Raw genomic sequence first — 24,148 nt, 5'->3', positions numbered from 1 at the left:
GATACCTGCTCTCCATCTCTTTTATGTCCTGATGGAATCTCTCCACCTGCTCATCACTCAGTGATCCCAGATTCTCAGGAAACCTGAACATTTAGCTCCTTTTGGGAAAAAGGATGTGGAGCATCATCATTAAAACCACACTGGAGGAATCTTTGTCACTGATGTCAGGAACTTCTGCAAAGACAGGTACTGGAATTTCATCACAGTGAGCTACAGGACAACGTGCTGATTCACGGTCAGGATACTTGAGGCTGCTTCGGTTCTTTCTGTTGATCCCAGTCACATCAATAGCCCAGAAGTAGCTATATGTCAGCTCCCTCCAAACCATGGGAATTCCAAACTTCAGACAACTCTTCTTGCCTTTAGTCGCTGACGCAGATACTCGGTGCATGACTTGCATGCCATGTGTGGCGCCCAAGCTTCATCTTGGTCACCAAGTTTAATCCCAAAATAAGCATGGTAAGCACGCTTTATGAAACTTGTGACTTGATTCCTGTTAGGAACATTGGTGTATTCACCGCAGATGTAGCAGAATATGTCAGGCTGATTTTTGCAAGATCTTCTAGTCAAAGCCATTTCATTCACTTGTAATATAAAAAAAAAACAATTAGTCATAAGTTGGCACATGCAAAATCTTCAGAATTTGTTTATAGCGAGAAATATAACAGAATTTTGCATCATATGACGTGAAAATACTCATACATGTAAACAAAATCGTCCAAAAATAAATATGTAGCTTAGTTCAGAACATTGACCTGATTGAGCAAAACCAATGTGATTTTTGGATTAAGCACATCAAAATGATCCTAAATCAGCTAAAAAATCTTAGACAATAAATTTAGTGTTGACCAGTGCTGTCAATCATCTCTCCAAGTAAATTAAGGCTACAGAAGGTTTAATTTGCTCATCCAAATCAAGGACATTCAGCAAGTAAATCTGATCAACTGATTTTTTCTGGACAATCTAGTCTTTGTAGGTTGTTGTAGGTTGATTCCTCTACTGTAAGCTCTCCCACAGTAAAGCCGTGATCGTATAGAGGTTAGTACTCTGCGTTGTGGCCGCAGCAACCCCGGTTCGACTCCGGGTCACGGCAGGCTTTCTACACATTTTCCAAGTTGAAATGTTTCTTTGCATTTCATTCAAATGCAAGAATATATTTTAACTATCCAAAACGAACAGTGCAAAATATTTTGGCAACTTTTACTAATGTGACAAAATATACAATCCTCTTTTGTGCAGTTATACTATTTCACGTCTTTCAAATATGTGTTGGGCGATCTTTGATCAGTCATACCAGTAGTACAAGTTCATGTAATGGGGGGTAGTGCATGGACTCGATATATGTATATACATGGGCACAGCTAACACGCTACTGCCAGAATACACAGCAGTCTGGGCTAGTGGCGCAATGGATAACGCGTCTGACTACGGATCAGAAGATTCTAGGTTCGACTCCTGGCTAGCTCGTCTGAATTTTTAACCAGACTGTGGTCACTGGACAACTTAACTGGTCAGTCTGTTAAATGCAATGAAATTGCTGTGAATAAAATCACTGCACTGGGTTACAAAAAAAACATTTTTGAAAGTTGTCTGTGTTTTTTCAACTGAATTAGGACCATTTTGCACCGCTGAATCCAAAAATGATATCCATTTTTCTCAGTCAGGTCAGGTTTTTATGCTAATTTGATTTTGAAAAATCCAATCTTCTGACTGAATTGATTACAATTTTGTGACATTATCAGTTGATTTTCTTTAATATTTCTCATCCAAAAATGTTTTAGGAGATAAAAAATAGTTTTCTAACAGAATGTATTAATTAAATGTTACATTATGTTAATTGATAAAGGTAAGTACATGTAAATTGGAATGTTACGTTATCATTGTGCAAAATTCAGGACATGAACTTCTGCTTCTATGAACCCCTTGAATGCTCAGCAGCAGGGATGTCTCTCTTCAGAGTCCAACAGTAATCAGCCATCATGACTGCATCCCAGCGTCCCTGATACCTGCTCTCCATCTCTTTTATGTCCTGATGGAATCTCTCCACCTGCTCATCACTCAGTGATCCCAGATTCTCAGGAAACCTGAACATTTAGCTCCTTTTGGGAAAAAGGATGTGGAGCATCATCATTAAAACCACACTGGAGGAATCTTTGTCACTGATGTCAGGAACTTCTGCAAAGACAGGTACTGGAATTTCATCACAGTGAGCTACAGGACAACGTGCTGATTCACGGTCAGGATACTTGAGGCTGCTTCGGTTCTTTCTGTTGATCCCAGTCACATCAATAGCCCAGAAGTAGCTATATGTCAGCTCCCTCCAAACCATGGGAATTCCAAACTTCAGACAACTCTTCTTGCCTTTAGTCGCTGACGCAGATACTCGGTGCATGACTTGCATGCCATGTGTGGCGCCCAAGCTTCATCTTGGTCACCAAGTTTAATCCCAAAATAAGCATGGTAAGCACGCTTTATGAAACTTGTGACTTGATTCCTGTTAGGAACATTGGTGTATTCACCGCAGATGTAGCAGAATATGTCAGGCTGATTTTTGCAAGATCTTCTAGTCAAAGCCATTTCATTCACTTGTAATATAAAAAAAAACAATTAGTCATAAGTTGGCACATGCAAAATCTTCAGAATTAGTTTATAGCGAGAAATATAACAGAATTTTGCATCATATGACGTGAAAATACTCATACATGTAAACAAAATCGTCCAAAAATAAATATGTAGCTTAGTTCAGAACATTGACCTGATTGAGCAAAACCAATGTGATTTTTGGATTAAGCACATCAAAATGATCCTAAATCAGCTAAAAAATCTTAGACAATAAATTTAGTGTTGACCAGTGCTGTCAATCATCTCTCCAAGTAAATTAAGGCTACAGAAGGTTTAATTTGCTCATCCAAATCAAGGACATTCAGCAAGTAAATCTGATCAACTGATTTTTTCTGGACAATCTAGTCTTTGTAGGTTGTTGTAGGTTGATTCCTCTACTGTAAGCTCTCCCACAGTAAAGCCGTGATCGTATAGAGGTTAGTACTCTGCGTTGTGGCCGCAGCAACCCCGGTTCGACTCTGGGTCACGGCAGGCTTTCTACACATTTTCCAAGTTGAAATGTTTCTTTGCATTTCATTCAAATGCAAGAATATATTTTAACTATCCAAAACGAACAGTGCAAAATATTTTGGCAACTTTTACTAATGTGACAAAATATACAATCCTCTTTTGTGCATTTATACTATTTCACGTCTTTCAAATATGTGTTGGCCGATCTTTGATCAGTCATACCAGTAGTACAAGTTCATGTAATGGGGGGGTAGTGCATGGACTCGATATATGTATATACATGGGCACAGCTAACACGCTACTGCCAGAAAACACAGCAGTCTGGGCTAGTGGCGCAATGGATAACGCGTCTGACTACGGATCAGAAGATTCTAGGTTCGACTCCTGGCTAGCTCGTCTGAATTTTTAACCAGACTGTGGTCACTGGACAACTTAACTGGTCAGTCTGTTAAATGCAATGAAATTGCTGTGAATAAAATCACTGCACTGGGTTACAAAAAAAACATTTTTGAAAGTTGTCTGTGTTTTTTCAACTGAATTAGGACCATTTTGCACCGCTGAATCCAAAAATGATATCCATTTTTCTCAGTCAGGTCAGGTTTTTATGCTAATTTGATTTTGAAAAATCCAATCTTCTGACTGAATTGATTACAATTTTGTGACATTATCAGTTGATTTTCTTTAATATTTCTCATCCAAAAATGTTTTAGGAGATAAAAAATAGTTTTCTAACAGAATGTATTAATTAAATGTTACATTATGTTAATTGATAAAGGTAAGTACATGTAAATTGGAATGTTACGTTATCATTGTGCAAAATTCAGGACATGAACTTCTGCTTCTATGAACCCCTTGAATGCTCAGCAGCAGGGATGTCTCTCTTCAGAGTCCAACAGTAATCAGCCATCATGACTGCATCCCAGCGTCCCTGATACCTGCTCTCCATCTCTTTTATGTCCTGATGGAATCTCTCCACCTGCTCATCACTCAGTAATCCCAGATTCTCAGGAAATCTGAACATTTAGCTCCTTTTGGGAAAAAGGATGTGGAGCATCATCATTAAAACCACACTGGAGGAATCTTTGTCACTGATGTCAGGAACTTCTGCAAAGACAGGTACTGGAATTTCATCACAGTGAGCTACAGGACAACGTGCTGATTCACGGTCAGGATACTTGAGGCTGCTTCGGTTCTTTCTGTTGATCCCAGTCACATCAATAGCCCAGAAGTAGCTATATGTCAGCTCCCTCCAAACCATGGGAATTCCAAACTTCAGACAACTCTTCTTGCCTTTAGTCGCTGACGCAGATACTCGGTGCATGACTTGCATGCCATGTGTGGCGCCCAAGCTTCATCTTGGTCACCAAGTTTAATCCCAAAATAAGCATGGTAAGCACGCTTTATGAAACTTGTGACTTGATTCCTGTTAGGAACATTGGTGTATTCACCGCAGATGTAGCAGAATATGTCAGGCTGATTTTTGCAAGATCTTCTAGTCAAAGCCATTTCATTCACTTGTAATATAAAAAAAAACAATTAGTCATAAGTTGGCACATGCAAAATCTTCAGAATTTGTTTATAGCGAGAAATATAACAGAATTTTGCATCATATGACGTGAAAATACTCATACATGTAAACAAAATCGTCCAAAAATAAATATGTAGCTTAGTTCAGAACATTGACCTGATTGAGCAAAACCAATGTGATTTTTGGATTAAGCACATCAAAATGATCCTAAATCAGCTAAAAAATCTTAGACAATAAATTTAGTGTTGACCAGTGCTGTCAATCATCTCTCCAAGTAAATTAAGGCTACAGAAGGTTTAATTTGCTCATCCAAATCAAGGACATTCAGCAAGTAAATCTGATCAACTGATTTTTTCTGGACAATCTAGTCTTTGTAGGTTTTTGTAGGTTGATTCCTCTACTGTAAGCTCTCCCACAGTAAAGCCGTGATCGTATAGAGGTTAGTACTCTGCGTTGTGGCCGTAGCAACCCCGGTTCGACTCTGGGTCACGGCAGGCTTTCTACACATTTTCCAAGTTGAAATGTTTCTTTGTATTTCATTCAAATGCAAGAATATATTTTAACTATCCAAAACGAACAGTGCAAAATATTTTGGCAACTTTTACTAATGTGACAAAATATACAATCCTCTTTTGTGCATTTATACTATTTCACGTCTTTCAAATATGTGTTGGGCCGATCTTTGATCAGTCATACCAGTAGTACAAGTTCATGTAATGGGGGGGTAGTGCATGGACTCGATATATGTATATACATGGGCACAGCTAACACGCTACTGCCAGAAAACACAGCAGTCTGGGCTAGTGGCGCAATGGATAACGCGTCTGACTACGGATCAGAAGATTCTAGGTTCGACTCCTGGCTAGCTCGTCTGAATTTTTAACCAGACTGTGGTCACTGGACAACTTAACTGGTCAGTCTGTTAAATGCAATGAAATTGCTGTGAATAAAATCACTGCACTGGGTTACAAAAAAAACATTTTTGAAAGTTGTCTGTGTTTTTTCAACTGAATTAGGACCATTTTGCACCGCTGAATCCAAAAATGATATCAATTTTTCTCAGTCAGGTCAGGTTTTTATGCTAATTTGATTTTGAAAAATCCAATCTTCTGACTGAATTGATTACAATTTTGTGACATTATCAGTTGATTTTCTTTAATATTTCTCATCCAAAAATGTTTTAGGAGATAAAAAATAGTTTTCTAACAGAATGTATTAATTAAATGTTACATTATGTTAATTGATAAAGGTAAGTACATGTAAATTGGAATGTTACGTTATCATTGTGCAAAATTCAGGACATGAACTTCTGCTTCTATGAACCCCTTGAATGCTCAGCAGCAGGGATGTCTCTCTTCAGAGTCCAACAGTAATCAGCCATCATGACTGCATCCCAGCGTCCCTGATACCTGCTCTCCATCTCTTTTATGTCCTGATGGAATCTCTCCACCTGCTCATCACTCAGTGATCCCAGATTCTCAGGAAATCTGAACATTTAGCTCCTTTTGGGAAAAAGGATGTGGAGCATCATCATTAAAACCACACTGGAGGAATCTTTGTCACTGATGTCAGGAACTTCTGCAAAGACAGGTACTGGAATTTCATCACAGTGAGCTACAGGACAACGTGCTGATTCACGGTCAGGATACTTGAGGCTGCTTCGGTTCTTTCTGTTGATCCCAGTCACATCAATAGCCCAGAAGTAGCTATATGTCAGCTCCCTCCAAACCATGGGAATTCCAAACTTCAGACAACTCTTCTTGCCTTTAGTCGCTGACGCAGATACTCGGTGCATGACTTGCATGCCATGTGTGGCGCCCAAGCTTCATCTTGGTCACCAAGTTTAATCCCAAAATAAGCATGGTAAGCACGCTTTATGAAACTTGTGACTTGATTCCTGTTAGGAACATTGGTGTATTCACCGCAGATGTAGCAGAATATGTCAGGCTGATTTTTGCAAGATCTTCTAGTCAAAGCCATTTCATTCACTTGTAATATAAAAAAAAACAATTAGTCATAAGTTGGCACATGCAAAATCTTCAGAATTTGTTTATAGCGAGAAATATAACAGAATTTTGCATCATATGACGTGAAAATACTCATACATGTAAACAAAATCGTCCAAAAATAAATATGTAGCTTAGTTCAGAACATTGACCTGATTGAGCAAAACCAATGTGATTTTTGGATTAAGCACATCAAAATGATCCTAAATCAGCTAAAAAATCTTAGACAATAAATTTAGTGTTGACCAGTGCTGTCAATCATCTCTCCAAGTAAATTAAGGCTACAGAAGGTTTAATTTGCTCATCCAAATCAAGGACATTCAGCAAGTAAATCTGATCAACTGATTTTTTCTGGACAATCTAGTCTTTGTAGGTTTTTGTAGGTTGATTCCTCTACTGTAAGCTCTCCCACAGTAAAGCCGTGATCGTATAGAGGTTAGTACTCTGCGTTGTGGCCGTAGCAACCCCGGTTCGACTCTGGGTCACGGCAGGCTTTCTACACATTTTCCAAGTTGAAATGTTTCTTTGCATTTCATTCAAATGCAAGAATATATTTTAACTATCCAAAACGAACAGTGCAAAATATTTTGGCAACTTTTACTAATGTGACAAAATATACAATCCTCTTTTGTGCAGTTATACTATTTCACGTCTTTCAAATATGTGTTGGGCGATCTTTGATCAGTCATACCAGTAGTACAAGTTCATGTAATGGGGGGTAGTGCATGGACTCGATATATGTATATACATGGGCACAGCTAACACGCTACTGCCAGAATACACAGCAGTCTGGGCTAGTGGCGCAATGGATAACGCGTCTGACTACGGATCAGAAGATTCTAGGTTCGACTCCTGGCTAGCTCGTCTGAATTTTTAACCAGACTGTGGTCACTGGACAACTTAACTGGTCAGTCTGTTAAATGCAATGAAATTGCTGTGAATAAAATCACTGCACTGGGTTACAAAAAAAACATTTTTGAAAGTTGTCTGTGTTTTTTCAACTGAATTAGGACCATTTTGCACCGCTGAATCCAAAAATGATATCCATTTTTCTCAGTCAGGTCAGGTTTTTATGCTAATTTGATTTTGAAAAATCCAATCTTCTGACTGAATTGATTACAATTTTGTGACATTATCAGTTGATTTTCTTTAATATTTCTCATCCAAAAATGTTTTAGGAGATAAAAAATAGTTTTCTAACAGAATGTATTAATTAAATGTTACATTATGTTAATTGATAAAGGTAAGTACATGTAAATTGGAATGTTACGTTATCATTGTGCAAAATTCAGGACATGAACTTCTGCTTCTATGAACCCCTTGAATGCTCAGCAGCAGGGATGTCTCTCTTCAGAGTCCAACAGTAATCAGCCATCATGACTGCATCCCAGCGTCCCTGATACCTGCTCTCCATCTCTTTTATGTCCTGATGGAATCTCTCCACCTGCTCATCACTCAGTGATCCCAGATTCTCAGGAAACCTGAACATTTAGCTCCTTTTGGGAAAAAGGATGTGGAGCATCATCATTAAAACCACACTGGAGGAATCTTTGTCACTGATGTCAGGAACTTCTGCAAAGACAGGTACTGGAATTTCATCACAGTGAGCTACAGGACAACGTGCTGATTCACGGTCAGGATACTTGAGGCTGCTTCGGTTCTTTCTGTTGATCCCAGTCACATCAATAGCCCAGAAGTAGCTATATGTCAGCTCCCTCCAAACCATGGGAATTCCAAACTTCAGACAACTCTTCTTGCCTTTAGTCGCTGACGCAGATACTCGGTGCATGACTTGCATGCCATGTGTGGCGCCCAAGCTTCATCTTGGTCACCAAGTTTAATCCCAAAATAAGCATGGTAAGCACGCTTTATGAAACTTGTGACTTGATTCCTGTTAGGAACATTGGTGTATTCACCGCAGATGTAGCAGAATATGTCAGGCTGATTTTTGCAAGATCTTCTAGTCAAAGCCATTTCATTCACTTGTAATATAAAAAAAAAACAATTAGTCATAAGTTGGCACATGCAAAATCTTCAGAATTTGTTTATAGCGAGAAATATAACAGAATTTTGCATCATATGACGTGAAAATACTCATACATGTAAACAAAATCGTCCAAAAATAAATATGTAGCTTAGTTCAGAACATTGACCTGATTGAGCAAAACCAATGTGATTTTTGGATTAAGCACATCAAAATGATCCTAAATCAGCTAAAAAATCTTAGACAATAAATTTAGTGTTGACCAGTGCTGTCAATCATCTCTCCAAGTAAATTAAGGCTACAGAAGGTTTAATTTGCTCATCCAAATCAAGGACATTCAGCAAGTAAATCTGATCAACTGATTTTTTCTGGACAATCTAGTCTTTGTAGGTTGTTGTAGGTTGATTCCTCTACTGTAAGCTCTCCCACAGTAAAGCCGTGATCGTATAGAGGTTAGTACTCTGCGTTGTGGCCGCAGCAACCCCGGTTCGACTCCGGGTCACGGCAGGCTTTCTACACATTTTCCAAGTTGAAATGTTTCTTTGCATTTCATTCAAATGCAAGAATATATTTTAACTATCCAAAACGAACAGTGCAAAATATTTTGGCAACTTTTACTAATGTGACAAAATATACAATCCTCTTTTGTGCAGTTATACTATTTCACGTCTTTCAAATATGTGTTGGGCGATCTTTGATCAGTCATACCAGTAGTACAAGTTCATGTAATGGGGGGTAGTGCATGGACTCGATATATGTATATACATGGGCACAGCTAACACGCTACTGCCAGAATACACAGCAGTCTGGGCTAGTGGCGCAATGGATAACGCGTCTGACTACGGATCAGAAGATTCTAGGTTCGACTCCTGGCTAGCTCGTCTGAATTTTTAACCAGACTGTGGTCACTGGACAACTTAACTGGTCAGTCTGTTAAATGCAATGAAATTGCTGTGAATAAAATCACTGCACTGGGTTACAAAAAAAACATTTTTGAAAGTTGTCTGTGTTTTTTCAACTGAATTAGGACCATTTTGCACCGCTGAATCCAAAAATGATATCCATTTTTCTCAGTCAGGTCAGGTTTTTATGCTAATTTGATTTTGAAAAATCCAATCTTCTGACTGAATTGATTACAATTTTGTGACATTATCAGTTGATTTTCTTTAATATTTCTCATCCAAAAATGTTTTAGGAGATAAAAAATAGTTTTCTAACAGAATGTATTAATTAAATGTTACATTATGTTAATTGATAAAGGTAAGTACATGTAAATTGGAATGTTACGTTATCATTGTGCAAAATTCAGGACATGAACTTCTGCTTCTATGAACCCCTTGAATGCTCAGCAGCAGGGATGTCTCTCTTCAGAGTCCAACAGTAATCAGCCATCATGACTGCATCCCAGCGTCCCTGATACCTGCTCTCCATCTCTTTTATGTCCTGATGGAATCTCTCCACCTGCTCATCACTCAGTGATCCCAGATTCTCAGGAAACCTGAACATTTAGCTCCTTTTGGGAAAAAGGATGTGGAGCATCATCATTAAAACCACACTGGAGGAATCTTTGTCACTGATGTCAGGAACTTCTGCAAAGACAGGTACTGGAATTTCATCACAGTGAGCTACAGGACAACGTGCTGATTCACGGTCAGGATACTTGAGGCTGCTTCGGTTCTTTCTGTTGATCCCAGTCACATCAATAGCCCAGAAGTAGCTATATGTCAGCTCCCTCCAAACCATGGGAATTCCAAACTTCAGACAACTCTTCTTGCCTTTAGTCGCTGACGCAGATACTCGGTGCATGACTTGCATGCCATGTGTGGCGCCCAAGCTTCATCTTGGTCACCAAGTTTAATCCCAAAATAAGCATGGTAAGCACGCTTTATGAAACTTGTGACTTGATTCCTGTTAGGAACATTGGTGTATTCACCGCAGATGTAGCAGAATATGTCAGGCTGATTTTTGCAAGATCTTCTAGTCAAAGCCATTTCATTCACTTGTAATATAAAAAAAAACAATTAGTCATAAGTTGGCACATGCAAAATCTTCAGAATTTGTTTATAGCGAGAAATATAACAGAATTTTGCATCATATGACGTGAAAATACTCATACATGTAAACAAAATCGTCCAAAAATAAATATGTAGCTTAGTTCAGAACATTGACCTGATTGAGCAAAACCAATGTGATTTTTGGATTAAGCACATCAAAATGATCCTAAATCAGCTAAAAAATCTTAGACAATAAATTTAGTGTTGACCAGTGCTGTCAATCATCTCTCCAAGTAAATTAAGGCTACAGAAGGTTTAATTTGCTCATCCAAATCAAGGACATTCAGCAAGTAAATCTGATCAACTGATTTTTTCTGGACAATCTAGTCTTTGTAGGTTGTTGTAGGTTGATTCCTCTACTGTAAGCTCTCCCACAGTAAAGCCGTGATCGTATAGAGGTTAGTACTCTGCGTTGTGGCCAGCAGCAACCCCGGTTCGACTCCGGGTCACGGCAGGCTTTCTACACATTTTCCAAGTTGAAATGTTTCTTTGCATTTCATTCAAATGCAAGAATATATTTTAACTATCCAAAACGAACAGTGCAAAATATTTTGGCAACTTTTACTAATGTGACAAAATATACAATCCTCTTTTGTGCAGTTATACTATTTCACGTCTTTCAAATATGTGTTGGGCGATCTTTGATCAGTCATACCAGTAGTACAAGTTCATGTAATGGGGGGTAGTGCATGGACTCGATATATGTATATACATGGGCACAGCTAACACGCTACTGCCAGAATACACAGCAGTCTGGGCTAGTGGCGCAATGGATAACGCGTCTGACTACGGATCAGAAGATTCTAGGTTCGACTCCTGGCTAGCTCGTCTGAATTTTTAACCAGACTGTGGTCACTGGACAACTTAACTGGTCAGTCTGTTAAATGCAATGAAATTGCTGTGAATAAAATCACTGCACTGGGTTACAAAAAAAACATTTTTGAAAGTTGTCTGTGTTTTTTCAACTGAATTAGGACCATTTTGCACCGCTGAATCCAAAAATGATATCCATTTTTCTCAGTCAGGTCAGGTTTTTATGCTAATTTGATTTTGAAAAATCCAATCTTCTGACTGAATTGATTACAATTTTGTGACATTATCAGTTGATTTTCTTTAATATTTCTCATCCAAAAATGTTTTAGGAGATAAAAAATAGTTTTCTAACAGAATGTATTAATTAAATGTTACATTATGTTAATTGATAAAGGTAAGTACATGTAAATTGGAATGTTACGTTATCATTGTGCAAAATTCAGGACATGAACTTCTGCTTCTATGAACCCCTTGAATGCTCAGCAGCAGGGATGTCTCTCTTCAGAGTCCAACAGTAATCAGCCATCATGACTGCATCCCAGCGTCCCTGATACCTGCTCTCCATCTCTTTTATGTCCTGATGGAATCTCTCCACCTGCTCATCACTCAGTGATCCCAGATTCTCAGGAAACCTGAACATTTAGCTCCTTTTGGGAAAAAGGATGTGGAGCATCATCATTAAAACCACACTGGAGGAATCTTTGTCACTGATGTCAGGAACTTCTGCAAAGACAGGTACTGGAATTTCATCACAGTGAGCTACAGGACAACGTGCTGATTCACGGTCAGGATACTTGAGGCTGCTTCGGTTCTTTCTGTTGATCCCAGTCACATCAATAGCCCAGAAGTAGCTATATGTCAGCTCCCTCCAAACCATGGGAATTCCAAACTTCAGACAACTCTTCTTGCCTTTAGTCGCTGACGCAGATACTCGGTGCATGACTTGCATGCCATGTGTGGCGCCCAAGCTTCATCTTGGTCACCAAGTTTAATCCCAAAATAAGCATGGTAAGCACGCTTTATGAAACTTGTGACTTGATTCCTGTTAGGAACATTGGTGTATTCACCGCAGATGTAGCAGAATATGTCACGCTGATTTTTGCAAGATCTTCTAGTCAAAGCCATTTCATTCACTTGTAATATAAAAAAAAACAATTAGTCATAAGTTGGCACATGCAAAATCTTCAGAATTTGTTTATAGCGAGAAATATAACAGAATTTTGCATCATATGACGTGAAAATACTCATACATGTAAACAAAATCGTCCAAAAATAAATATGTAGCTTAGTTCAGAACATTGACCTGATTGAGCAAAACCAATGTGATTTTTGGATTAAGCACATCAAAATGATCCTAAATCAGCTAAAAAATCTTAGACAATAAATTTAGTGTTGACCAGTGCTGTCAATCATCTCTCCAAGTAAATTAAGGCTACAGAAGGTTTAATTTGCTCATCCAAATCAAGGACATTCAGCAAGTAAATCTGATCAACTGATTTTTTCTGGACAATCTAGTCTTTGTAGGTTGTTGTAGGTTGATTCCTCTACTGTAAGCTCTCCCACAGTAAAGCCGTGATCGTATAGAGGTTAGTACTCTGCGTTGTGGCCGCAGCAACCCCGGTTCGACTCCGGGTCACGGCAGGCTTTCTACACATTTTCCAAGTTGAAATGTTTCTTTGCATTTCATTCAAATGCAAGAATATATTTTAACTATCCAAAACGAACAGTGCAAAATATTTTGGCAACTTTTACTAATGTGACAAAATATACAATCCTCTTTTGTGCAGTTATACTATTTCACGTCTTTCAAATATGTGTTGGGCGATCTTTGATCAGTCATACCAGTAGTACAAGTTCATGTAATGGGGGGTAGTGCATGGACTCGATATATGTATATACATGGGCACAGCTAACACGCTACTGCCAGAATACACAGCAGTCTGGGCTAGTGGCGCAATGGATAACGCGTCTGACTACGGATCAGAAGATTCTAGGTTCGACTCCTGGCTAGCTCGTCTGAATTTTTAACCAGACTGTGGTCACTGGACAACTTAACTGGTCAGTCTGTTAAATGCAATGAAATTGCTGTGAATAAAATCACTGCACTGGGTTACAAAAAAAACATTTTTGAAAGTTGTCTGTGTTTTTTCAACTGAATTAGGACCATTTTGCACCGCTGAATCCAAAAATGATATCCATTTTTCTCAGTCAGGTCAGGTTTTTATGCTAATTTGATTTTGAAAAATCCAATCTTCTGACTGAATTGATTACAATTTTGTGACATTATCAGTTGATTTTCTTTAATATTTCTCATCCAAAAATGTTTTAGGAGATAAAAAATAGTTTTCTAACAGAATGTATTAATTAAATGTTACATTATGTTAATTGATAAAGGTAAGTACATGTAAATTGGAATGTTACGTTATCATTGTGCAAAATTCAGGACATGAACTTCTGCTTCTATGAACCCCTTGAATGCTCAGCAGCAGGGATGTCTCTCTTCAGAGTCCAACAGTAATCAGCCATCATGACTGCATCCCAGCGTCCCTGATACCTGCTCTCCATCTCTTTTATGTCCTGATGGAATCTCTCCACCTGCTCATCACTCAGTGATCCCAGATTCTCAGGAAACCTGAACATTTAGCTCCTTTTGGGAAAAAGGATGTGGAGCATCATCATTAAAACCACACTGGAGGAATCTTTGTCACTGATGTCAGGAACTTCTGCAAAGACAGGTACTGGAATTTCATCACAGTGAGCTACAGGACAACGTGCTGATTCACGGTCAGGATACTTGAGGCTGCTTCGGTTCTTTCTGTTGATCCCAGTCACATCAATAGCCCAGAAGTAGCTATATGTCAGCTCCCTCCAAACCATGGGAATTCCAAACTTCAGACAACTCTTCTTGCCTTTAGTCGCTGACGCAGATACTCGGTGCATGACTTGCATGCCATGTGTGGCGCCCAAGCTTCATCTTGGTCACCAAGTTTAATCCCAAAATAAGCATGGTAAGCACGCTTTATGAAACTTGTGACTTGATTCCTGTTAGGAACATTGGTGTATTCACCGCAGATGTAGCAGAATATGTCAGGCTGATTTTTGCAAGATCTTCTAGTCAAAGCCATTTCATTCACTTGTAATATAAAAAAAAACAATTAGTCATAAGTTGGCACATGCAAAATCTTCAGAATTTGTTTATAGCGAGAAATATAACAGAATTTTGCATCATATGACGTGAAAATACTCATACATGTAAACAAAATCGTCCAAAAATAAATATGTAGCTTAGTTCAGAACATTGACCTGATTGAGCAAAACCAATGTGATTTTTGGATTAAGCACATCAAAATGATCCTAAATCAGCTAAAAAATCTTAGACAATAAATTTAGTGTTGACCAGTGCTGTCAATCATCTCTCCAAGTAAATTAAGGCTACAGAAGGTTTAATTTGCTCATCCAAATCAAGGACATTCAGCAAGTAAATCTGATCAACTGATTTTTTCTGGACAATCTAGTCTTTGTAGGTTGTTGTAGGTTGATTCCTCTACTGTAAGCTCTCCCACAGTAAAGCCGTGATCGTATAGAGGTTAGTACTCTGTGTTGTGGCCGCAGCAACCCCGGTTCGACTCCGGGTCACGGCAGGCTTTCTACACATTTTCCAAGTTGAAATGTTTCTTTGCATTTCATTCAAATGCAAGAATATATTTTAACTATCCAAAACGAACAGTGCAAAATATTTTGGCAACTTTTACTAATGTGACAAAATATACAATCCTCTTTTGTGCAGTTATACTATTTCACGTCTTTCAAATATGTGTTGGGCGATCTTTGATCAGTCATACCAGTAGTACAAGTTCATGTAATGGGGGGTAGTGCATGGACTCGATATATGTATATACATGGGCACAGCTAACACGCTACTGCCAGAATACACAGCAGTCTGGGCTAGTGGCGCAATGGATAACGCGTCTGACTACGGATCAGAAGATTCTAGGTTCGACTCCTGGCTAGCTCATCTGAATTTTCAACCAGACTGTGGTCACTGGACAACTTAACTGGTCAATCTGTTAAATGCAATTACACTACAGTGATCAAAATTACTGTTAATCATCCCTCCAAGTAAATTAAGGCTAAAGAAGGTTTCATTTGCTTGTCCAAATCAAGGACATTCAGCAAGTAAATCTCATCAAATACATTTTTTTGGACAATTTGGTCTTTGTAGGTTGTTGTAGGTTCCCCGAACCGCCACCTTAACGTGGTGGAGGGGTTTGAGTACCCGAATGATCCTGGGAGCTATGTTGTCGGGGGCTTCATGCCCCTGGTAGGGTCACCCATGGCAAACAGGTCCTGGGAGACGGGTCTGACTAAGAGCGGTTCAGAAGCCCATCATGAATAGAGAAACAACGAGGCCAGTTACGTCGCCCGGACTGGCGTTACCGGGGCCCCACCCTGGAGCCAGGCCTGGGGTGGGTGCTCGGCAGCGAGCGCCTGGTGGCCGGGCCTTTCCCCACGGGGCCCGGTCGGGCCCAGCCCGAAGAAACGACGTGGGGCCGTCCTCCCGTGGACCCACCACCTGCGGGAGGAGCCATGAGGGGCGGGTGCGGAGAGATCCGGGCAGCAGTCGAAGGCGGGGACCTCGACGACCGGATCTCCGGACATGGAGACTAGCTCTGGGGACATGGAATGTCACCTCGCTGGGGAGGAAGGAGCCTGAGCTTGTGCGGGAGGTTGAGCGTTACCGGCTAGATATAGTCGGCCTCACCTCCACGCACAGCTTGGGCTCTGGAACCCAACTTCTCGAGAGGGGTTGGACTCTCCATTTCTCTGGCGTTGCCCGCGGGGAGCGGCGGCGAGCTGGTGTGGGCTTGCTCATTGCCCCACAGCTCAGCCGCTGCGTGTTGGGGTTCACTCCGGTGAACGAGAGGGTCGCGTCCCTGCGCCTTCGGGTCGGGGACAGGTCTCTCACTGTTGTGTCGGCCTACGGGCCAAACGGCAGTGCAGAGTACCCGGCCTTCTTGGAGTCCCTGGGAGGGGTACTAGACAGTGCACCAACCGGGGACTCCGTTGTTCTCCTGGGGGACTTCAACGCCCATGTGGGTAACGACAGTGACACTTGGAGGGGCGTGATTGGGAGGAACGGCCTCCCCGATCTGAACCCGAGCGGTGTTTTGTTATTGGACTTCTGTGCTAGTCACAGCTTGTCCATAACAAACACCATGTTCGAGCACAAGGGTGTCCATCGGTGCACGTGGCACCAGGACACTCTAGGTCGGAGGTCGATGATCGACTTTGTTGTCGTGTCATCTGACCTCCGACCGCGTGTCTTGGACACTCGGGTGAAGAGAGGGGCTGAGCTGTCAACTGATCACCACCTGGTGGTGAGTTGGATCCGCTGGCGGAGGAGGAAGCCGGACAGACCTGGCAGGCCCAAGCGCATTGTGAGGGTCTGCTGGGAACGTCTGGCGGAGCCCTCTGTCAGGGGGGTCTTCAACTCCCACCTCCGGGAGAGCTTCTCCCTGATCCCGGGGGAGGTTGGAGACATGGACTCCGAGTGGGCCATGTTCTCCACCTCTATTGTCGATGCGGCTGCTCGTAGCTGTGGTCGTAAGGTCTGTGGTGCTTGTCGCGGCGGCAATCCCCGAACCCGGTGGTGGACACCGGAAGTAAGGGATGCCGTCAAGCTGAAGAAGGAGTCCTATCAAGCCTTGTTGGCTCGTGGGACTCCTGAGGCAGCTGATGAGTACCGACGGGCCAAGCGTGCCGCGGCTCGGGCAGTCACAGAGGCAAAAACTCGGGGTTGGGAGGAGTTCGGGGAGGCCATGGAGGAGGACTATCGGACGGCCTCAAAGAGATTCTGGCAAACCGTCCGACGCCTCAGGAGGGGAAAGCAGTGCTTCACCAACACTGTTTACAGTGCGGGTGGAGAGCTGCTGACCTCGACTGGGGATGTTGTCGGGCGGTGGAAGGAATACTTTGAGGATCTCCTTAATCCCACTGTCACGTCTTCCGAGGAGGAAGCAGAAACTGGGGACCCAGAGGCGGACTCGTCCATCACCCTGGCTGAAGTCACTGAGGTGGTTGGCAAGCTCCTCGGTGGCAAGGCTCCGGGGGTGGACGAGATCCTTCCTGAGTACCTCAAGTCTCTGGATGTTGTGGGACTGTCTTGGCTGACACGTCTCTGCAACATCGCGTGGCAGTCGGGGACAGTACCTGTGGAATGGCAGACCGGGGTGGTGGTCCCTCTGTATAAGAAGGGGGACCGGAGGGTGTGTTCCAATTACAGGGGAATCACACTCCTCAGCCTTCCCGGTAAGGTCTATTCCTGGGTACTGGAGAGGAGAATCCGACCGATAGTCGAACCTCGGATTCAGGAGGAGCAGTGTGGTTTTCGTCCTGGTCGTGGAACACTGGACCAGCTCTATACTCTCCATCGGGTCCTCGAGGGCTCATGGGAGTATGCCCAACCAGTCCACATGTGTTTTGTGGATCTGGAGAAGGCATTCGACCGTGTCCCTCGTGGTGTCCTTTGGGGGGTGCTCTGGGAGTATGGGGTCCGGGGCTCTTTGCTAAGGGCTGTCCGGTCCCTGTATGACCGGAGCAGGAGCTGTGTTCGCATTGCCGGCAGTAAGTCAGACCTGTTCCCAGTGCATGCTGGACTCCGCCAGGGCTGCCCTTTGTCACCGGTTCTGTTCATTATATTTATGGACAGAATTTCTAGGCGCAGCCAGGGGCCGGAGGGGGCCTGGTTTGGGAACCACAGGATTTCATCTCTGCTGTTTGCAGATGATGTTGTCCTGATGGCTTCTTCGAGCCAGGACCTGCAGCAGGCACTGGGGCGGTTTGCAGCCGAGTGTGAAGCGGCTGGGATGAGAATCAGCTCCTCCAAATCCGAGGCCATGGTTCTCGACCGGAAAAAGGTGGTTTGCTCTCTCCGGGTGGGTGGTGAGTCTCTGCCCCAAGTGGAGGAGTTCAAGTATCTCGGGGTCTTGTTCACGAGTGAGGGAAGGATGGAGCGGGAGATTGACAGGCGGATCGGTGCAGCGTCTGCAGTGATGCGGTCGATGTATCGGTCCGTTGTGGTAAAGAAGGAGCTGAGCCGGAAGGCAAAGCTCTCGATTTACCGGTCAATCTACGTTCCTACCCTCACCTATGGTCATGAGCTTTGGGTAATGACCGAAAGGACAAGATCGCAGATACAAGCGGCTGAAATGGGCTTCCTCCGCAGAGTGGCCGGGTGCACCCTTAGGGATAGGGTGAGGAGCTCGGTCACACGGGAGGAGCTCGGAGTAGAGCCGCTGCTCCTACACGTTGAGAGGAACCAGCTGAGGTGGCTCGGGCATCTGCTCAGGATGCCTCCTGGACGCCTCCCTAGGGAGGTGTTCTGGGCATGTCCCACCGGGAGGAGGCCCCGGGGAAGACCCAGGACACGCTGGAGGGACTATGTCTCTCGGCTGGCCTGGGAACGCCTTGGGGTCCCACCGGAGGAGCTGGAGGACGTGTCCGGGGTGAGGGAAGTCTGGGAGTCCCTGCTTAGACTGCTGCCCCCGCGACCCGGCCCCAGATAAGCGGAAGAAAATGGATGGATGGATGGATAGGTTGTTGTAGGTTGGGTCCTCTACTGTAAGCTCTCCCACAGAAAAGCCGTGATCGTATAGAGGTTAGTACTTTGCGTTGTGGCCGCAGCAACCCCGGTTCGAATCCGGGTCATGGCAGGCTTTCTACAAAATTTTCAAGTTGAAATATTTCCTTTGCATTTCATTCAAATGCAAGAATATATTTTATCTATCCAAAGCAAACAGTGCAAGATATATTACAAATATATCAAATCAAATATATCGTGTATATCGACTCCTGGCTAGCTCATCTGAAATTTTAACCAGACTGTGGTCACTGGAATACCATACATAACTGGTCAGTCTGTTAAATGCAATAAATTTGCAGTGAATACAATCACTGGTATTCATCCCTCCAAGTTAATTAAGGCTACAGAAGGTTTCATTTGCGCGCCCAAAACAAAAAATGTACCTCCTCTACAATTGTTTCAGCAAGCAAATCTACAAATTGGTCTTTGTAGTCTGTTTTCTCTACTGTAACCTGTCCCACAGAAAAGCTGTGATCATATAGAGCAGACATGTCAGACTCAGGCCCACGGGCCAGTTTTGGCACTCAATATAATTATGCTTGGCCCGTGAGATCATATCAATTATGTAGTAAAGCTGGCCCGCCGGCCGCTGCACAAGTATAGCGCATGCATCACTAATACTACGAATTCCACAATGCTTTGCAAATACATTGGCGCCAGCCCCCACCACTTCTGTTGACACTTATTAGCATCTGCTACCTGTTGTCTCAGTGAAATTTAATCTACTACTTCTGAAAAACATGCAAATGTTGTACATTTTTTTCAATCAATATTTAGTTTGTCAGTCCCATTTTTTTATTTTGGCCCTCTGTGAATTTGAGTTTGACACCCCAGCTCTACGTCACCTTACACTAATAAACAAGCACAAGTGTGGGAGTGAGTCTGTGTTGTGGAGGTCAGGAGGGAGGGCAGTCTAGCCCTGAGGAGCAGAGCAGCTGAAGGCTCTGCTCCCCCTGGTGACGAGATTTTAAATGGTCACGTTTTTATAGAGTTTTTCCACCTTTAAGGCACTCCAAGCGCTTTACATCCACTCACACACACGCATGGGGAGGGGAGGTTAAGTGTCTTGCCCAAGGACAAAACTTCATTCATCTGTGGGAGCTACTCAGTGATGCTTAAGTCAAGAGCAGGACTTGAACCACCAACTTTCAGGTCAGTGGACAAACACACAACTGACTGAGCTACTGTGGTCTCCCGAATGACCAGCGAGCTGGAGAGAGGAGAGGAGGGAGCGAGCTGGAGAGAGGAGAGGAGGGAGCGAGCGCGTGAGGCAGAGATGGAGGTGTGAGGTTGTGGAGAGCTTTGATGTGAAGAGCAGGATTTTGTGCTGAATGTGTGTGTGATGGGAGTCAGTGGAGCTGCTGAAGGATGTGTGTGATTTGGTTGATAGACTGTGTGTGTGTGTGTGTGTGTGTGTGTGTGTGTGTGTGTGATGATGCAGGATGCTGAGTTTTGGTCCAGTTGTTTATGGAGAGCTTTTTTGTGGTAGACCAAACAGATGGGAATTGCAGTATTCCGGACGGAAGGTGACAAGGCTGTGAACAAGAACGGCAGTGGACTGTGGAATTAGAGAAGGGGGGAGGTGGTGGATGTTGCGGAGGTGAAAGTAGGTGGTGCGAGTGATATGAGAGGAGAAGGAGAGAGAGACTATCGAGGATTTCACTCAGACTCTGAGGGGGAGGGAGAGATGGAGGAGTCGTCACTGGGAATGGAGAAAGGACTAGGGTGGATTTGGTGCCTACAAGAAGAAGTTTGGTTTTATTGCCGTTGAGTTTGAGAAATTTTAAGTTGAATTAGGATATAATTTCATCAAGACAGTTCATTAGGGAGAAGGGTGGGATAGTGGAGGTTGGTTTGCTGGGGAGGTAGACCTGGATGTCATCAGTGTAGCAGTGGAAGTGTAAATGATGTTTTTGTGAGAGCGAGTAGATAGAGGGTGAACAGCACAGGACCTAAGACAGAGCCCTGGGGAACACTGATGCTGATGGAGATTAGATGAGAAAAAATAAAAGCTCAAAAGTGGATGAGCGGAAACTGTTTTTTCAAAGATTTTTTATTTTATTTTAGAAGGTTAGAGGAAGGAGTGGAAGTTATTGAAGTCAGTAACTGAACCAGGTTTCTTGAGAGTAAGAACGGCAGCAGCAGTTTTGGGAGGTAAGGGAACCGTTTCAGAGGTAAGGGAGGAGTAGATAATAATTGTCTTGAAATAAAACTCAGATTAAAGTCTAACAAAACCTCAGATAGAGCCTCCCTACAGTTAGCATCACAAGTATCAATATGTGAACTATTGGTGGTTTTCAGAAGCTAAACTGTGATGATGTTATACTGACAGATGAGGGGCAGGAACCAGACTTTCCTATTAACTTTGTCATGAATTATCCAAAAGCTAATTTCACAAATGTTGAACTTTCTGTTGATCATTTCTATTTATGACTAGACCCTTGAACTCACTATACTACAATGAAAATCTGCATTTTAACTATATTAAACTTCTATAGGGTATTACTTTCTAACACATTACATATTAGAGCACCATGTTACCTTTTATTGTTTTAGATTCACCGAAAACAATGTATTAACATGTTTGATTAAACTGCAAAAGATTCTGACTCGGGGTAAAAAGTTGAACAGAGTTTATTTCCAACCACAGAAATGTAAATGCAGATTGACGGAGCAGATAGTAGAGAGTGGGGTGACGTCTTTGAGCCGGTAGTAGGTAGTGGGGTCGGAGACTGAGGTGTTCGTATCGGTTGTGGAGAGCTGGGTTGGAGGTGGAAGTGCAGGGTAGTTCCAAGGAGTAGGATCTGGAGAAATATAAGAATAACCAGCTGAGTACAGAGATCATGCTCACAAAAAACTAGAATGAGCCAAGCAGAACTGTACCACGGGACATACACGGACGATCTGGCGGAGTTTGTAGGATCCTTAGTGCCTGTGTGCTCCACAGGTGCAATGGTTGGTACCAGAGTCTCCGCCCAACTCCAGGCTCAGACACAGAAGGGAAGGGGAAAGACAGCACAAGAACACAGGGGCAGACTGGGATCTTGACATTGGCTTATAGAATGTTGATGTTGTGACGTCATCTGTAACCGAACAATACTGAACAGAAGGTAGAGGTGAATTTTTTTCTCTGTGAAATGCACTGTTCTGTATCACCACAGACAAAATCCTAATAATCTAGACCAAATCTATCTACTGTATGGTTATAATGTGTCAGTTGGTGCCCTATTATAATGTAATAGCCTCTTTCTCGCCGTTGAGTTTAAAGACTTAAACTCCGCCCTCCGCCACATTTCAGTTAGAGCTGGTAAACTGAGGACGACAGAGGAGAGTGCGGAGCAAGGAAGGGCGGGGTCTGGAGCTAGGCCAGGTTTTTACAATGAGAAATAGCTGGCTGTAATCAGGGCAGTCTTATGTGATGTCATGAAGCACCCAGGACACACAAATTTGTTTACATTTTTAACCAGAAAGCTGCAAATTTGTCTTCACTAAAATGACCCAAAAGGTGCTAGTATCAGTACATAATAGTATTAAAAGTTTAGTAGCAAACAAAGGTAATTTAGAGTTTACAGTGGTCCCTCGTTTACTGCGGGGGTTACGTTCTAAAAGTAACCCGCAATAGGCGAAAGTAATCCGCTTTTTTTTTTACAATTATTATATATGTTTTGTGGCTGTTAAACCCCTCACCACACACTTTATACACTTTGCTCACACAGGCATTAACATTTTCTTACATTTCTCTTGTTTAAACAATCTCAAAGTTCAAACTTTCGTATATTATATCCCTCTTCCTCGATGGTCACTTTAAATGTGTTGTTCTCGTCCTCTCCGTGCAGAGAAACACTTAAGTCCAAAGTGTTTCTGAAATCTGTCGGTGCAGAACATTTCATCGACATTGTGGGTTTTGTCGGGGAGAAAACTTGCAAACATACAGCACTTCAGAGTCACACTGCGATCAAACATTTATGTAAATTTGTCTGAAGACATTCTGTACTGTACAGGAGACACGGCACGGAGGAGACTGATGGACAATGGTCTACAGTCCAACAGCCAATCAGGACGCAGAACACAATGCACACGCTTGAAAACAAAAGCATGGAAAATTGCACTGAAAAAAAATCACGAAGCAGCGAGGCCACGAAAGGTGAACCACGATATAGTGAGGGACAACTGCAGTTTCTTTATATACTAAGTATATATATGAGGAAAAAATTGTATTTTTTTCTCACATTTTTCTACTTTTTCCCCATTGCATGTTTTTCTCTTCACTAATTACTACTTTTTCTCACAAGTTTGCCACTTTTCCCAGCAGATTTCCTTGCCTTAAATCTCATAAATTTGCATGTTTTTCCCCTTCATCTGTAAGTGGCCCTAATGCACTGTCGTAGATAAAAGATATAAATTATGTTTAGGCTATTTATATTGGACCCAAGATTTTTTCTTGTTTGGCCTGTTCCCAGGAACATAGTTTATAGACAGTGAGCCGACTGAATGCTAAAGTATGCATTTCATTTTAGTGGAGGAGAGATCATAGACCCGGCTGTGAGACACTGGATACAAATATGTCAGTTTGTCTCTCGTGGGAAAAGATAATGTATGAACTGACGGGCAAACGATCGATACGGATCAACAAAAATGACATAATTAGAAATAAATAAATACAAGAATAAATGTTGGCATGTATTCAATTAAATGGTGAATACAAATACACCTAAATAACTGCACTTACACATTAATGCTTTCTGGAGCTTAAACAGTCACACATACACACACACTGCTTTTTTAACATTTATGTGTTTATTTCCACATTAATTTTTTCCACTTTTCTTTGATTTCTTAAATGTAAATGAGTGGGCGGGGCTGACTGTGATCATCAGAACAACTACTACTGCTATTACTACTACTGTTACTACAACTGCTTCTACTACTACTACAAATACTACTATTACAACTACTTCAAATCATAATACTCCAAATATTACTACTACTACTACTGCTACTACTACTACTGCTACTACTACTACTACTACTACTACTACTACTACTGTT

The 24,148-nt window shown here is 42.2% G+C and overlaps 8 non-coding genes across 8 annotated transcripts; all 8 read left to right on the top strand.

The window, feature by feature from the left end:
* The first annotated feature begins 1,394 nt into the window (after window positions 1-1,394).
* trnar-acg (transfer RNA arginine (anticodon ACG)) lies at window positions 1,395-1,467 on the top strand. Its single transcript has one exon. It is a non-coding gene; the product is annotated as a tRNA-Arg (tRNA).
* A 1,928-nt stretch (window positions 1,468-3,395) lies between these two features.
* trnar-acg (transfer RNA arginine (anticodon ACG)) lies at window positions 3,396-3,468 on the top strand. The gene has a single exon. It is a non-coding gene; the product is annotated as a tRNA-Arg (tRNA).
* A 1,929-nt stretch (window positions 3,469-5,397) lies between these two features.
* On the top strand, window positions 5,398-5,470 carry trnar-acg (transfer RNA arginine (anticodon ACG)). Its single transcript has one exon. It is a non-coding gene; the product is annotated as a tRNA-Arg (tRNA).
* A 1,927-nt stretch (window positions 5,471-7,397) lies between these two features.
* On the top strand, window positions 7,398-7,470 carry trnar-acg (transfer RNA arginine (anticodon ACG)). The gene has a single exon. It is a non-coding gene; the product is annotated as a tRNA-Arg (tRNA).
* A 1,928-nt stretch (window positions 7,471-9,398) lies between these two features.
* trnar-acg (transfer RNA arginine (anticodon ACG)) lies at window positions 9,399-9,471 on the top strand. The gene has a single exon. It is a non-coding gene; the product is annotated as a tRNA-Arg (tRNA).
* A 1,928-nt stretch (window positions 9,472-11,399) lies between these two features.
* trnar-acg (transfer RNA arginine (anticodon ACG)) lies at window positions 11,400-11,472 on the top strand. The gene has a single exon. It is a non-coding gene; the product is annotated as a tRNA-Arg (tRNA).
* A 1,927-nt stretch (window positions 11,473-13,399) lies between these two features.
* Window positions 13,400-13,472, top strand: trnar-acg (transfer RNA arginine (anticodon ACG)). The gene has a single exon. It is a non-coding gene; the product is annotated as a tRNA-Arg (tRNA).
* A 1,927-nt stretch (window positions 13,473-15,399) lies between these two features.
* trnar-acg (transfer RNA arginine (anticodon ACG)) lies at window positions 15,400-15,472 on the top strand. The gene has a single exon. It is a non-coding gene; the product is annotated as a tRNA-Arg (tRNA).
* The last annotated feature ends 8,676 nt before the right edge of the window (window positions 15,473-24,148 follow it).

Source organism: Periophthalmus magnuspinnatus, chromosome 7, assembly GCF_009829125.3.
Source record: "Periophthalmus magnuspinnatus isolate fPerMag1 chromosome 7, fPerMag1.2.pri, whole genome shotgun sequence".
Taxonomy (NCBI): domain Eukaryota; kingdom Metazoa; phylum Chordata; class Actinopteri; order Gobiiformes; family Gobiidae; genus Periophthalmus; species Periophthalmus magnuspinnatus.
Note: the sequence above shows the minus strand (reverse complement) of the source record. Positions and strands in the feature narration are given on the sequence as shown.